Here is a 17,502-nt window from a genome sequence, read left to right as displayed (position 1 = left end):
CAGTTTCCTTCCTTATGTTGCTATTCTCTAGATGATGCCTTGGGCTGCACCTTACCCAAATGCATTTCCTTGAACTTGTAGGGTGAGAGATTGGACACCCTTAGCTTGCAAGTTTCTCCTTAGCTATCCTCCTTTCTCCCCCCATAAAATTTTTGACTCAAGAATCTCTTTTACTGTAGGGCATCCAGGGCTACTGAGATTAGGTTTATCTTGTATCCAGTTTTGGGCAATTTATCAGTTAAAAACAAATAATCCTGGTTCATCTTAACTCCACCTGGAGGTTTAGGATGGGGAATATGGAAGGGGTAAAAATCTTTCCTCTACTGAGTTATAGTTAGTTTTGTAAAGTAAGTTATTCTTGATTATAAGCATTTCCACCATCTTATTCCAATATTTCTCCCTCCTCCCCTTTATTTATTAGGATAGTTGTCACATAGTTTCATGTGATCTTGAATAGGTTTTCATGGCACTTGAACTCCTCCATTTGGACTGATAAGAGAAAGATATAGTAGTGATCTCTTGCAGGAAAGACCTCTTGGACATGAATTCCTTTGGCAGTGTAGTACAAAGAATGGGGTGGGGTGGGGGGGAAACATTTCCAGTCATCCTTACCATTTACCACTGGACTCAAGAGTTCACTTGCAAGTCATCATCCTTCTGTTATCATTGGTCCTCTTCTAGAATGAAGGAAGGATAAACAGTAATGACAAAACTGAACTTTTATTTTTAAGGTTTTTGCAAGGCAGTGGGATTAAATGACTTACCCACAGTCGCACAACTAGATAATCAGTAAGTGTCTGAGGTCGGATTTGAACTCAGGTCCTCCTGACTCCAGGGCCCATGCTCTATTTATTGCATCACCTAGCTGCTCCTGATGGACTCATTTTAAATGCATAAAATTTCATTATAAAAAATATATACAATTAAATTGAATAAAAAGACGTATTTTTTTCTATCCAAATTTACAGCTCCCTGAAATTGAATCAGTGGCCTCAGCTTTAGAAACCTTATTTTCTTTCTTTAGTTTTTTATTTTTTCCAATTATATGCAAAGATAGTTTCAACATTGATCTTTTTGTAACCTTTTGAGTTTCACATTTTTCTACTATCCCATCTCAGTTCTCTCCTGCCCATAACTGTGAGTAATTGTATATGTACAATTGTATTTAACACATTTCCATATTAGTCTTATTGTAAAAGAAGAATCAGAACCAAAGAGCAAAAAAAACCCATGAGAAAGGGGGAAAAAACAAAGTTTTTAGAAATTGAATATAGTATGCTTTGGTATATATTCAGAATTCTTTCTCTGGGTGTGGATGGCATTTTCCTTTTACAATTGTCCTCAATTACTCAATTTCTGAGAGGTAACCAAGCCCAATCATACTTGATCATCTCACAGTGTTGTTAATTGTACAACATTCTCTTGGTTCTACCCATCTCACTCAACATCAGTTCATGCAATTATTTCCATGCTTTTCTAAAATCTGGCTTCTCGTGATTTTTTACAAAAAAATACAGATTTTAAAATTATTTTTGTAAAATTTAATATAGATTTTAAAATTAACTAAAAGCAGAGCTAGGTTTTTTTTTTTTTTTTTTTTTGGCAAGGCAATGGGGTTAAGTGGCTTGGCCAAGGCCACATAGCTAGGTAATATATTAAGTGTCTGAGGCCGGATTTGAACTCAGGTACTCCTGACTCCAGGACTGGTGCTCTATCCACTGTGCCACCTAGCTGCCCCCAGAGCTAGTTTTGATCGTATTTTCCCAATTATATGTGAAGAAAATTTTTGACATTTAATTTCATGAAATTTTGAGTTCCAAATTTTTCTCCCTCCATACTCTTTTCTTAAAACAGTAAGCAATTTGAATTGCAATCATATAAAATATATTTCAACATTAGTCATGTTGTTTGGCCAAAAGAAAAAAACACAAAAAAGGGAAAATAGAATGTTTTGATCTTCATTCAGAGACTAGTTTTTTCCCTGGATGTGAATATCGTTTTCCGTCATGAATCCTTTATAACTGTATTAGAATATTGAATTGCTAAGATGAGCTAAGTCATTCATAGTTGCTCATCACATAGTATTGCTGTTACTATGTACAATGTTCCCCTGGTTCTGCTCACTTACCTCACCTTTAGTTCATTGTAAGTCTTTCCAAGCTTTTCTGAAACATGCCTGCTCGTGATTTCTTTTCTTTCATTTTCTAGTGAAGGATCTAGATTTATTTTATATTACATTAATTTTGTTATAAGAGTAAGCATACCCCCCCCCCCCAAGAAGATGAGAAACCTCAAGAATAGTGAGAGAGAGGAAAAAAGTGTACTTCAGTCTGTGTTCAGATTCCAGTGGCTCTGTCTCTGGAGTGAGTTGCTTTTTTATCATAAGTCCATCAGAGAAGTTGCTTCAATATTTCTCCCATAGTTACTGTTATTAGCTGTATTTCCCTCCACTCTATTCCTTCCCATTCTCATTTATTCTATCCTCTCTCATTTCATCCTGGACCTGTCCAAAAGTGTGTTGTATCTGAGTACCCCGTCCCACAATCTTCCCTCTCTTCTACCACCTGTTCCCCCCCCCTTTCCCTTCCCCCATTCCCCCTTATCCCATCCCTTTCTCCTTATTTTTCTCTAGGGTGAAGGCTCACTCATTCCTCCTTGCCTCCCCCCCATTCCACTCCATTGAAAAAGCTTTTTCTTGCCTCTTTTGTGAAATTTCTTACCTTCTTCTTCATCTCCTTTCCCTTCCTCCCAGTACTTTCCTTTATTACCCATTGACTCCATCTTTTTACTATATTATATATTCTATTATATAATAGTTATACAATAGTTGCTAGCCTCCCCTTATCATTATATTCTGCTCCTTCCTGTGCCCTGTCTACATATGCTTCTTTTAACTGCTCTTCCAAATGAGAAAGTTCATATGAATTATCAATAATAACTTGCAGGAAGACAAAGAGTTTCAATGTCATTAAGTTCCTCATAGTTATTCCTTCTCATCCACCCCCTAATAGTTCATCAGAGTCCTGTACTTGGTGAGAAAAACTTTCTGTTCAGCTCTGGTTGTTTTCAGTAGGAAATTTGAAAGTCTCCTGTTTCATTGAAAGTCCATCTTTTCCCCTGAAAAAGGATGTTCACTTTTTCAGGGTAGTTGATTCTCGGTTGTAAACCAACATCTTTTGCCTTCCAGAATATCATATTCCAAGCCCTATGAGTCCTTAATGTAGATGCTGCCAGATCCTGTGTAATCCTGACTATGGAGCTAAGGTAGTTGAATTGTTTGTTTCTGGCAGCTTTTAGAATTTTTCTCTTTGATTTGGGAGTTTTGTAAGGTAGTTGAATTGTTTGTTTCTGGCAGCTTTTAGAATTTTTCTCTTTGATTTGGGAGTTTTGAATTTGGCTATAATATTCCTGGAAGTTTTTCTTTTGGAGGAGTCTCTTTTAGGAGGTGACCTGTGAATTCCCTCAATTTTTATTTTACCCTGAGCTTCTAGGATCTCAGGGCAATTTTGCTGTATTATTTCTTGAAAAATGAAGTCTAGGCTCTTCTGATCGTAGCTTTCAGATAGCCCAATAATTTTTAAATTATTTCTTTTGGATCTGTTTTCAAGGTCAGTTGTTTTTTCTAATGAGATATTTCACATTTTCTTCTAATTTTTGACTTTTTTTTGGAAGAGTTTTATTTCTTCCTGATTTCTTGCAAAGTCATCAGCTTCCTTTAGTTCCATTCTGCATTTGAAGGAGTTATTTTCTCCAGAGAGCCTTTTTCTTTTTTTTCTTTTTTTCATCTGGCCAATTCTGTGTTTTAAGGTATTCTTTTCCTCATTTGCCTTTTGTTTTGCTTTTTTTCCATTAGGCCTAAACTGTTTTTTTTTTTAGGTTTTTTTGCAAGGCAAATGGGGTTAAATGGCTTGCCCAAGGCCACACAGCTAGTTAATTATTAAGTGTCTGAGACTGGATTTGAACCCAGGTACTCCTGACTCCAGGGCCGGTGCTTTATCCACTGCACCACCTAACCACCCCCCTAAACTGGTTTTTAACATAAGATTTCTTCAGAATTTTTTGTATTTCTTTTACCAAACTGCTGATTTGGTTTTCATGATTTGTCTGCATCCCTCTCATTTCTTCTCCCAATTTTCCCTTCACCTCCCTTAATTGCTTGTCAAAGTCTTTTTTGAGTTCATCCATAGTCTGAGCCCATTTTCTATTTCTCTTGGGAGATTTTTAATACAGAAGCTTTGATTTGGTCGTCATCTGAGCATGTGTTTTGATTTTCCATGGGATTAAAGTAATTTTCTTTGGTTAGATTCTTCTTTTTCTGTTGTTTACTCATTTCCTCAGTCCAAGACTAATTTACAGCACTTCCAAGGCTTTGGAGTTTTTTTGGGGGGGGCGGGAATACCCCACTTGGACCTTTATTCCTCCTGTGCTTTGATATGTAAATGACCACGGCACTTCCCTATGCCCTGGAACTGTTAGGAGGGGCTCTGCTTGGCTATCTTAGTATGGAAGCCAAAACTGCAACTTGGATCTTAGTGTGGGCAAACAGCAGAGTCCTGACCCCCTTACCATCTGTGACCTGTGCTCTGGTGGTGCAGACTTATTTTTTCCCCAATTCTCGCTGCAGGTTCTGTGGCCCTTCAAGCTGTTCCTGGGTTGCACTATGACCAGGACTCTTTCCAACTCCTAGTCCTGGTGAAATACACTTTTCCCACAGACTTTTTAAGTTATCTTGGATTGGGAAAGTGTGTATCACTCAGTCTTTATGTGGGGTTTGCCCCTCTAAATTTTGACTAGAGTCATAATTTTATGGTTTTTGGAGTTTTTTGGGGGAAGGAGTTCCTGGGAAATGCTGCCTTCATGCCCTGCTCGTGATTTCTTATAGAATAATAGCACTCCATCACATTCATATCCACAATTTGTTCAGCCATTCCCTAATTGATAAAATTAATATTCCAGTTCTTTGCCACCATACAGAGAGTTCCTGTAAATACATTTGACCTTTTTTTGGTCATCTCCTTGGGATATAGACCTAGTAATGGTATTACTGGATCAAAGGGTATGCATAGGGCATAGCAGAACTCTTGTTATAAAATCCTAATCATCACCAGCTCTATTATCATTATCATCTTCATTTACTCAAAACATTTACTAGGTGCTTTATCCATGTCATTTGATTGTCACAATAACTGGGAGGCAGATTTTTGATTACCCCCATTTTAAAGATGAGGAAACTGAGGCAGTTTGTGAAGTGGCATTTCTAGGTTCAAACAACTTGAGCCTGCTGTCAGTTTTGAATTCAAGTCTTTCTGACTCCAAGTCTAGTTTCATGAACTATGTAATGGTTGTCTTAATGTGTTAATGTCGCCTTCTGGTTCCAGTCTTTACCTGATTCTGGGAAATCAACCTTCATATACTTCCCCCCCCTTTCAGTAATATGCCTTTTGTTTATTTTCCACTAATGACTTTTAAATTACTTTCTTTATCCCATTGGGGAGTTTTATTAACCGAAAATTCCTTGCTTTATGTATATTTGTTACTTATTATTTTTTCCTTACTTTACCAGGACACATGGGGGAAAAGACATTAAATTTTAAGGAAAACAAAATGAAAATGTTTTAAAAGAAATGAAATAATGAAGCATTTGAGGAAATTTCTCAGAAAGTCACTGCTATCTAGATATAGACTGACTGATTCCTGGTGACCTGTGGTTTTGGAGATTGTACAATTTTTATTTTAAGCTACAGAAAAGGAACCAGAACCTTTTATAAGTATGGTAGTCCAGGGAAAGTAGACTTTTTAACAAACCAAACATCATTAGATTAAATAAGGATAAATATAACGGGTTGATAAAATCCCATTATCTCTAGGAATATACTAATGGGTTCATTCATCACTGGAGCTCTGTCTATATTCTTCCCTATTCTCCAACCCAGGGACCTGTGCTAATATGTTTGTTAGTTTTTGTTTTTTTTGACACTGGTTAATGTTTAGCAATCTTTTTTTCTTACTTAAGTTGCCTTTAAATTCTTTGATCCCTGGAAAAATATTTTTTAAAGTCCCTAGCAACATATATTAATGCACATTGAAGCATCTTCTAACATACATTTCAGAACTATGAAATTCTCATTCTCATTATTGTATACTGCTTAAGACTTACATGGTAGATATTATAAAGCAAACTGTGCGCTTAATGAGAAAAACTTGAATGAATATCAAAGGAAATGAGAGTTCTAAATTGAGGGGAAGAATTACTTGACTCAATTCCCATGCAATGATATTAAATAAGACAACTAATACAACCAGAGGTAAATTCAACCCGTGAGTCCCAGAAGGGAATCTGATACTTCATCTTGGTTATGAAAATAAAGTTTTTTGTCAATATCATCTGGGGGGTGCATCTATATTAATGAGCATGCTTATATTCCTAGTTTTTTTTTAGGTCACATTGTACTAGACATTGTGGCCTAATGGTTAAATGAGTAATTATTCCTAAAAAGGTCTTTCCAACTCAGTTGGTGTTTTTGTTATCTAGGGCATTTTTATTTGTAACTTTCTCATATAACTACAACAATCCTGTAAAATGTTGAACCTCTTAAAACTACTATGAGTGATTCCCAAACAGCATTCTGCCAGTCCTATTGATTGGGTTTAGATGAAATGTTTTAAAAGGCACATTAAACCAAACAGATAATTTAAATGTCTACAGAAAAATAGAAAAGCAGTTAATTTTATTTCTGTTGATTTTTGAGTTGTACGTTTTGTAGAACAACTGTAAAGATCCTGGGAGAAACATGCTAATTATGGTATGTGTTCAGAAAGCAGTTATAGAGGAAAATAGAATGATTAAAATATAAGTTTCAGTACTGTTTAGAATTTTGAAATATTTTTTATAGCATTGTCTTTTGAATTTTCTTTTGGCAAGTCGAGTCACTAAGCATTTATTAATTGAATACTATATTCCATGCACTTTGCCAAGGGGGGGATACAAAAATTGACAAAAAGTCCCTGTTCTTGAACTCTCACAGTGCGACTTTAAAGCTCTGTAATGACTTCATCAGGTTTTGATGAAAGGATATTTATGTTGGTTCTGTCATTTCCCTTGGATTTGTGGGTTGTCTGGGATCTTCTGATTCTGCCCTCCCTCTTTTGCCCATCTGCACATCTTTAATGACTTTAATTTGTACTTTTAAAAATGCACTTCCTTATTTTGTTAGTCATTTGCATATGTGTCACACCTCCTTACTAATTCTCCATCAATCAATGAATAAACATTTTTTTAAACCAGCATACTATGTGTCAGTCATTATACTAGGTACTGGGGATTCATAAACAAAAAATGGAATGGTCCTTGTTCTTAAGGAACTGAACCTATATCGGAAAAAATATGTACCTGTATAAATACAGAAATAATAAAAGGTAAGCATTTATTTTTTGTTTTGTTTTTTTGACAAGCACTTGAAGTTGTGGGATTCAGGAAATTCTCCATGTAGAAGAATGTTCTTGAGCTGAGCTGTGAAGGAAGTTAGGAATTCTAAGAGGCAAATATGAAAAGGGTGCATACATATGGGAAGTGACCAATGAGGGGTCTGGTTTACTGGAGTGTAAGTCCCATGAAGTCAGGGATTAACTGAATCTTATCTTTGCATTTCACTTAGGACCCGTCGTCTTAGATCTCCTCTCATAGTTGATAATAAATGGTTCCTGAATATTTTGTTTGTTTTTTTATAAGACAATGGGGTTTAGTGACTTGCCCAAGGTTATACAGCCTAGTGTCAAGTATCTGAGGTCAAAGTTGAACTCAGGTCCTCCTGACACCAGAGCTAGTGCTCTATCCACTGCTCCACCTACCTACCCTTTGAATTTATTTTTTCAAAGAAATCTTTCTGGTTATTCTCTTTTCAAATGTAAAGCTTTTTGACTGATTTTTTCTTAATATTCTTGTTTTCCCTCTCCTTTGCTGTTAATTATCCCTTCTAATGAAGAATTAAAAAGAAAAAAGGGGGAGAAAAGCAACAAAACTAATCAATCCATCTACTGAGTCAGTATATGCAGTGCTTCTCCAGCTCTCTTCATCTTTGCAAAGAAGGGAAGGAAGCTTATTTTCTCATTTTGTCTTCTGGTCAAGCTTGGTCATTAATATTATGCAGCATTCACTTTCTGTTTTTGTTATTTATTCTTTGTTCACATATAGTTGATCATTAAGAATTCTGCTAGTTTTCAAAAAATAGTTTCATTCATATAGAATATGAATGATAGCAATTTAGATTTCAGAAATAGAACAGATTGACATTGCACGCTGTTCTTTTATGGTCATCCCTGTATTCCATGTGGCGTTTCTCTGGAACAGAGAATAATACTTGTATAGGAATTGTTGGTTTTTGTGATCCTGATTATTATTTAATCATATAAAGCTGGGACTTAAAAATGATTTATAAAAGGTCTTTATAACCCTTTGTTCCTGCTGTGTAATTTTCTTTTAGCTGTAGCTTTTGACATAGAAAACATTCAAACTTTCAAAAGAGATTACCTGCTGAAGTACAGATCAGTTTGTTGGTTGTAAAATCAATGCCATTGAGAGAAGAGATCTTGTAGGAAAGCTGCTCCTTTTGTTCATTTAAGTAAAAAAAGGTTCAGTTTTTAAAAGATTACTTTGTGTTACTTCCTGATAATAATAGCTAACATTCTTATATAATACTTTAAAGTTTGCAAAGCATATGATTTCATTTTATCAACACAGCAATCATAAGTTGCTGTTGTTCAGCTGTTTCAGTTGTATCCAGCTCTTTGTGATACCATTTCTGGGTTTTCTGAAGTGATTAGCCATTTCCTTGTCTAGCTCATTTTGCAGATGGGAGACTGAAGCTAACAGGGTTAGGTGACTTGCCAAGGATCACACAGTCTGAACTCAAGAAGATGAGTCTCTTTAATTTCAAGCATGTGATTTATCCACTGAACCACACCTAGCTACTCATCCTGTATGGTAGGTGCTACTATTATCCCCATTTTATAGTGAGGAATCTTAGAGAGGTTAAGTGATATTTCTCTGGGCCATACAACTAGTGTTGGAAGCAGGATTTGAATTTAGTTCGAGAAGACCTGAATTCCCATGTTAGATACTGTCCTACCAAGCTGGCTTTTTAGAGATCTAAGAGAAGATGGTATAGAGCTATAGAAGACTGTCCTCTCAATGCCAAGTAAGATTCTGGGCTTCTGAGCCTCTGTATTTTGACCGTTCAGATGGAGAAGAGAGAAGGATAAGGCAACCTGAGCACAGCAGTTACCACTAGATTATTCTCTTCATTGTGCCTTGTTGAGTACATTGTTCTCCAAATATTCTACACATGCCATATTGGGGATTATTAGTTTCTGAGCCTAAGTTCTCATGAAGACAGAAGTTATATTTAAGCACTGATCTCTGGGAGAGCTTCTCAGCTTATTTACATTGTAGTTTTAAAGAGAAGTTTTGGCAAATGGCCCAAGATTTTGTTAATCTTTTATTTGAGCACTATATCTTTATCATACTTTTAAATTTCAGATACTTGTTTCCCATGATATCTAAAAGACCTTTTATAGAAATAAAATATTTTCACTTTTGACTTGTCTCCTAATCATCTCTGCACTGTTGATAAAGTCAAAGTTAGTTAGCAAATTAATGAGAATAATGGTTTGTTCAAGAAGTCTTTTTTATAAGAAGCATTTCCTCAAAGATGTTATGATCCCCAAGTCCCTAACAAAATAAGTCATCACCATTGATTCTATTTCTTTGCTCATATACCTACCCCCTTTTCAATGTTTCCACTGCCTATAACCTCACTTATTTTCCTTGTATATATCTCCTTGAACAAAACAAAGGAAAACATTTTGTTGTCGAATAATGTTGAGTTTGTAGAGAGTTGTATTTGGATCCCAATGCAAAAACATGCTACCTGGATGGTCCTTGAAAAGTCCTTGTGCTTCAGTTTACTCATTTGTAAAATGAGCATCATTTCACTTGTAGTACTTTTCTCATATTGCAGTACACTAAGTACTTGTAAACATGAAGTACTACCAAAATATGACCAGTTATTATTGCTACCATGATATTCTTTGGAGCGTCATATATTATTCTTGCCAGGACTAATGACTCTTCAGGGTGGAGTTCTTCTTGGTATTAATTTGAGATCTTCTACTGTAGAGTATATTCACTATACCTCACTCATGTTAAACTATGAGTATATTCTTTATGAAGGCTCATTTGTAGTAAGAGTCAACATTTATGCAGCACTTAAAGGTTTACAAACTGACTTATGCATTTGGATTGGGTTCTGAGACCTGGGTTGATCTGACTGACCACATCTATCATGCACCTATTGGGTAACACCTGGTCAAGACACTTAACGCACATTCTGTTCCACAGAAGACAGTTTTTTCCCCAGAGAATTCCTTTTACCAGTGAAATTACTGGAAGGTCCAAAAATATATCAGTGGTAAATACATTTACATACTAAGGAAAGGATTCGTTATTTACGTAAGTATAAATATACACATATGTATTTTACACATAATCATATAGGAGATGAGAAGTATCATAACTCAGTGGGGAAGAAATAGGTCAAAATCTTAAAAAGAAAATCACCCTGGATAATAAAACATTTTACTCATGTACATGTAGGGCTATCTTGACTCCCTTTGAAGAGGTGAATAATGCTGTTGAGATTTGTCTGGCTGCTGATATAATGGTGCTGAAATAATGCTCATTTTACAGATGAGAAAACTGAAGCACAAGGAAGTGACTTGACTTTTCAAGGACCACCCAGGTAGCATGTTTCTGCATTGGAGTTCAAATACAACTCTACCTAGCTGTGCTGCCCTGGGCAAGCCACTTAACTGCATTGCCTTGTAAAAAGAAAACTAAAAAAAAAGTCAAATACAACTCTCTACAAACTCAACATATTCGACAACAAAATGTTTTCCTTTGGTTTGTTCAAGGAGTTATACAAGGAAAATTTAGATCTAAAATTTTCTGTTGATCTTAAGAATCCACACATTCTCCTCATAGTTTTAAAAATCATGTTATCCATTAGAAAACGTATATTATACTCAAATTTAGGTTTTTTTATGATATGAAGGGGGGTATTATTTAACTAAAGGATACCCAAATCAGTGATGCAACACAGTACTTTATGAGTACTTTGTACTTGTACCACACCTGCTGTACTATTTTAAGGTAAAATGATTTTGTTTTAATCGAAATATTTGTTAATAAAGTTAATTGTTTTTCATAAGATTGCCACACAATAGATGGCGATTTTCCAGATGAGAAAACTGAGGACCACATGGTATAATTTACCAAGCACATTCATTTCAGCCTCATTCATTATTTAGCCATGAAACTATATCCTTTCCAGACTCTCATTCTATTAATTAGTCCCCCCCCACACACACACACACACATACTGAGATACTCTGGCAATGGGGGAGAATATAATGACCTATCTGGTCCTGTCACTGTTTGAGTGAATTTGCTGTAGAAGACTTTAATTTCCTTTTGTCTTTGAATGAGATAATTAAAATGCATTCTTTAAAGCTCTGTGTATTAAGTGTTAGGAATACAAAGACAAACATTGAAATACCTCCTGCTATTAAGAAGCTCAAATTCTTATGGTAGAGGTGAAATATATCATCAAGTGATAACTAGGGAAAGGACCTTTTGGTTTGGGGAAGTGAGAAGAAAGATTAGTGGAATATTATTGCAATTGATTGAAACTTTGTTGTGTTTTTTTCATTTTTTTGAGTTGGTTTTTTTATAATTTTCATTTCCAGATTCTTCCCCCTTCCCTTCTCCTGTTGCTGAAAAGGCAAGTAATTTGATATACCTTATATATGTTTAGTCATGCAAACCATTTCCATATTAGTTATGTTGCTAAAGGAAACACCCTCCCCCAACCCCCCCCCCCCCCCCCCCCCCCCCCCATAAACAAAGTTTTAAAAAATAATGTGCTTTCATTTGCAATTCGAAAACTTTATCAGGTCTTTCCCTGGAGGAGGTGAGGATAGCATTTTTCTTCCTAATTCCTTTGGAATTATTTTGGCTCTTGGTGTTGCTGAGAATAGCCAAGTAATTCACAGTAATGATTTTCTGTGAATTGCAGTATTACTGCTACTGGTTATAGGGCTCTCCTGGTTCTGCTCAGTTCATTTTGCATCAAATCATTAAGTCTCTCCAAGTTTTTCTGAGAGCATCCTGCTCATCATTTCTTAGAGCACAGTAGTATTAACATGACAATCATATACCACAACTTATTAGCCACTCCCCAGTTGATGAATTTACCCTCAATTTCCAGTTCTTTTTCACCATGGAGAAGAGCCACTATAAATATTTTTATACTCTTTTATTCCTGTTGAAACCTAGACCTTCTAGTATTATTGCTGGATCAAAGGGACATAGTTCCAAAGTGCTTTCCAGAATGGTTGGATTTGTGCACAACTCTACCGCCAGTGCATCAGGTGTCCTAATTTTTCCTTGTCTCCTCAATATTTATAATTTTTCTTTTCCTGTTATATTAATCAATCTGAGAGGTGTGAGGTATACCTCAGAATTGTTTTAATTTGCATTTCTCTAATCCATAGAATACATCTTTTTCAAAATTATGGTATTTTTTTTTAATTACAATGCTGTGAGCAAGTAATACTTTTGCACTGAAGGAGGGGTGTTGGCTGGTGCAGGCAGGGTGGAATGTGAAGCACAGTGTGATTTCCTGCCAGCTGGATATAGGATATAATGTCCTTGACTAGTTTCAGTTTCCTCTGAAGAGAGAGTTCAACCCCAAGGTAGGAGTTGAAAAGCTGAGTAGATGGATCAGACATTTATGAAACTTTTACAATGTAACAGATGTTTTTGAAGTGTTTGGAGTACAAAGGAAGACTAAAACTGACCCTGCCTCTCAGGAACTACATTTAGTGGGGGTAGTGGTGGGGCTGGGGGGGAGAGCGTGTTATGTAAAGATGGTGGGGGAATGGTGGGGCTGGGGGGAGAGTGTGTTATGTAAAGATCTCTATATAGAGAGGGGAAGGCAGTGAACCTTAGCAGCTGTGACTGGCAGGGCAAAAGGAGACAGGGAAAAAGGTCTTCTGCAGAATTTGGGTGTTGAGCTGTGTTTTGAAGGAAACTAGGTAAATTAAAAGAATTGAAGCTGGGGAAAGAGTGTAGGAGATGGTAGGTGGGATGTCTTGTGTGAGGAGCAGCAACCAGGGCCATTATGGACCACATAGGGCATAGGACAAGGGATGAGCCCCAGTGTTAAGAATACTGGAAAGAGGAGCTGCTATTTGATGCAGTGGATAGAGCACTGGCCCTGTAGTTCAAATCCAGCCTCAAATACCTGATAATTACCTGTGTGACCTTGGGCAAGTCACTTAACCTCAATGCCTTGGGACAAACAACAACAACAACAACAACAACAAAAAGAATATTGAAAAGATCTGAAATGTCCAGATTATAAAGAACTTCTAAATGCCAAACAGAAGAATTTGATATTTGATCTTATAGTTTATTTTTAAAATTATTTTAATTATAGATTTTATTTATTTTGAGTTTTACAATTTTTCCCCTAATCTTACTTCCTATCCCCCACCCCCCACAGAAGGCAATTTGTCAGTCTTTACATTATTTCCATGATATACATTGATCCAACTTGAGTGTGATGAGAGAGAAATCATATCCTTTTTTTTTTTTTGCAAGGCAAATGGGGTTAAGTGGCTTGCCCAAGGCCACACAGCTAGGTAATTATTAAGTGTCTGAGACCGGATTTGAACCCAGGTACTCCTGACTCCAAGGTGCTTTATCCACTATGCCACCTAACCACCCCTGAGAAATTATATCCTTAAGGAAGAAACATAAAGTGTAAGAGATAGCAAGATCAGACAAAAAGGTATTAGTTTTTTTCCCCCTAAATTAAGGTAAAAGTCCTTGGTCTTTGTTCAAACTCCACAGTTCTTTCTCTGGATATAAATGATATTCTCCAGTGCAGAGAGTCCAAAATTATCCCTGATTGTTGCACTGATGGAATGAGCGAGTTCATCAAGGTTGATCATCACCCCCATGTTGCTGTTAGGGTATACAGTGTTTTTCTGGTTCTGCTCATTTCACTCAGCATCTGTTCATGCACAACCCTCCAGGCTTCCCTGAATTCCCATCCCTCCTGGTTTCTTATAGAACAATAGTGTTCCATGACATACATATACCATAGTGAATGTTCACTTAATTTCCAATTCTTTGCCACACAAACAGGGCTGCTATGAATATTTTTGTATAAGTGATGTTTTTACCCTTTTTCATCATCTCTTCAGGGTATAGACCCAATAGTGGTATTGCTGGATCAAAAGGTATACACATTTTTGTTGCCCTTTGGGTGGATGAACCTGTAGTTTATTGACACTGAAATGTATTGAATAGGAGGGTGATTTGGTCAGATTTGAGTTTTAGCTCAATCTACTGGCAATGGAATGGAGGATATATTTAGGTAAGGAGAAAGTTTTGAGGCAGTGACACTAATTAGAAGATTATTTCAGTGGTAGAGGGGAGAGATAATGGGTCCTGAAATTGGATTATAGAAACATAAGATGTTAGTAGTATGGATGCTGGAGGTCTGGTGTTCAGTCTGCTAGTTTAGGTATGTCAGGGCAGATTGCAGGTTGGCTTATGTAAAAAAGAAGCCTTAGATGTGGTATACATTTTAACTTGAGATAGTTTCATTCACTTTAGAATGATAGACTGTTCTTTGAATCACAATTAGTTTTGCCAAACCCTTGATTTTGATTTGGTGAATTCACTAGCACCTCAGCTGTTGGATGCTTCCATTCACAGCTGCTACTTCTGTTTCCTAAGTGAATATAGTTGCTTAAAGTAGCCTTTGTTTAGGACAAAATTAACTTTATTTGGGTCTCTCTGAACTGTTTAAAGATCTCAGCTGGTCATTCTTCACTGATTAAAATTTTAATGTAGGTCAAATTTAGAACCTGACTTTAGTTTAAAAATAGATAGTGACTTTAAACAACTGACTTGCATTATTAACTTAGTCCATTGAGGACCCAGGATAGGTTCATTATTGTGATTCATATCCCTTAGGTCCATATCCATAAAGACAGTGTTCACTGAGATGCTATATCAAGACCATGGCATTTTAATGTGGGGATTAGTCTTCAAGTTATGTTAAAATTGCTTGTTAATTTTAACTTGGTTTATTCAAAACATAATTACCTTTAAATAAACTCATAGCATGGCTAGATAGGTAGAGAGCTTACTTAACTTGGTAATAATATCTGATTCTGCCTATTTAGTTGGATAATTAAGTTTTACACTCGGACTTGTGTTGTTAAAATCTCCCCTTAACACAATATTTCTTGTCCCCTAAGATACCTCTAGTCACCAAAAAAACCTGAATGATATGCTTTTGAGTTTGAGTGCAGGGACTCAATTGCCTCTGGAAAGAATCTAAATGATGCATTGGGAAACTGATGGAAGAATGCTAGAGGTAAGCAATTTGTGAGGCAAAGAAATAGAAATTGGAGTATCATCATGTGATTTGAACCATAGAGTTGTGTGGAAGAAAGTACTGGGACGTTAGGAGTTAGCCCAGCTGTGAAAAACTTTAAAAAATTAGAGATTATATATATTATACATACATATTTGATCTTGGAGGCAACATGCAATCATGAGGACCTGACCTAGGGTGTTGTCTGTGATTATAGAGAGAACTTACACAAGAGAGTTATGCTACGGAGATGGAAAGCTAAGATTTGGCAACTGGTTGGATTTGTTGGATGAGAATGAAGGAGTTGAGGGTGACATTGAGCTTTTGAACCTGAGTGATTGATTAGGATGATCATTCCTTCAGCATTAATATGGAAATATACTAGTAGGGGGTAAGTTTTCAAGAAAAGATGAGTTTTGAATGTGTTAAATTTGAGATGCTTATGGAACATCTAGTTTGAAATGTTTAAGAGATGAACTTGGTGATGCATGACTGGAGCTTGGGATAGATCATGGAGTCATCTGTGTAAAGATGCTAATGTAATCCATGAGAGGTCATGGGCTTACTAAGTGAAAAAGTTTAGAGAGTTCTTGAATATTTTACAGTTAAATCTTGTGCCTAGCCCAATAGAATGTCTAAAATAGTTGTAGTAGAGTAGTGTGAAAGGTAATGAAAATTGCTTAAATTAAAAATTTTTAGGATGCTATAAATTTGTTGGTTCTACAAATGTGAAGTGCTTGTCCAGTGACCAAAGAATGGCTATATTGTCGCAAGAACTGAATATCAACTTGATATTTTTGCTACAAATAAAAAACTAAAGGGAAAGTAATATACAATATGGAAAAAATTAACAAAGTTGAATCCTAAAAATATAGGAAAATACTTATTTGAAATGAGTTTGTCCCTGAATTGAGTTTATGTGTACATTGAGATCACCGAATTGCTAGGGAATTAGTAAAGAGCACTAAGAAGAAATACTAAGAAAAATGTGCATAGTTGAAAAACTACATTCTGAACTAGTGAAAAAAATAATCAGTAATGAGAAATGTGAAATTAACATCAGAAATGACATTAACATGAATCATAGTAATTTTATACAGAAATATATTTATCTATCGTAATTCTATATACAGACCAAAATGACAAAAAGAGGTCAGAAAATACCTTAAGTCAGCAAATATTTGAGATACTTGCAGACTGGAGAGAAATGATGGGTCAGAGCCAACTCTGATTTACAATATAAACTGCTTTGTAAAATCTCAAAAAGAAGGGGTAAGAGACAATTATGAGCAGTATCATTTCCTCAAATAAAGAGAAGTGATGGAGGATAAAAGCAGTTTAAAGAAAACTTGGCAAGAGATCCACTTAAGTGCAGCCATTCCCAGAGAATTTATTAAAATGGAAAGAGGACCACTAGAAAAAATTAAAAATTTTCGTAAATCTTACTATAATAAAATACTTTCACTATAAAGAACACTGGTACTTGGACCATAACATCTCTGTTTTAGATTTGCTTATGGTAGTGGTGGAAATGACAATTAAAGAAAACAGTTGTAGTGACCCAGGTCTATAGAAAGGTGATGTGCTGGAGGAGACAGTATTGTGAGAGGGCTAATATGCAAGGTGTCTGAAGAAGAGGAAAATATATAAGATGAGATAACAATCCCAGACTTCATTGGTGGCTAAAAATTCAACAGAGAAATCAATGCAGCATATAATCAACCTATATATGCTTACTACTTTTCTGGTTATAGCTTTATGATTTTTTTTGATGAATCATATGTACATGAATTGAGGATCCTTTGAGAATATTCATAGGAAATCAGAATATTATTTTAAACCATACTCAGGAATGAGCTAGATCTTTTTAATTGGCTTTTTGCAATTGACTGAAAGATTGAGAATGATATAATCATGCTGTGCTCACTGTGCATGAAGAAGGATGACTGTTATGATGGGACCTTGTTGGTAATTATAGAAATTAAGTGAT

General features: G+C 35.8%; 1 protein-coding gene across 10 annotated transcripts in view; it reads left to right on the top strand.

The window, feature by feature from the left end:
- Window positions 1–17,502, top strand: part of SIPA1L1 (signal induced proliferation associated 1 like 1) — a 395,826-nt gene that overhangs the window by 109,776 nt on the left and 268,548 nt on the right. The window contains exons 3-4 of one of the 10 annotated variants that reach the window (XM_074235811.1): window positions 8,837–8,980; window positions 11,803–11,837. The exons of 8 other annotated variants lie outside the window; for them this stretch is intronic. The gene's annotated coding sequence lies outside the window, so the exon portion shown is untranslated. The remainder of the gene's footprint in view (window positions 1–8,836; window positions 8,981–11,802; window positions 11,838–17,502) is intronic. One more of the 10 variants, XM_074235810.1, reaches the window with a different exon arrangement.

Source organism: Macrotis lagotis, chromosome 4 (genome assembly GCF_037893015.1).
Source record: "Macrotis lagotis isolate mMagLag1 chromosome 4, bilby.v1.9.chrom.fasta, whole genome shotgun sequence".
In the NCBI taxonomy this organism is placed as follows: domain Eukaryota; kingdom Metazoa; phylum Chordata; class Mammalia; order Peramelemorphia; family Peramelidae; genus Macrotis; species Macrotis lagotis.
Note: the sequence above shows the minus strand (reverse complement) of the source record. Positions and strands in the feature narration are given on the sequence as shown.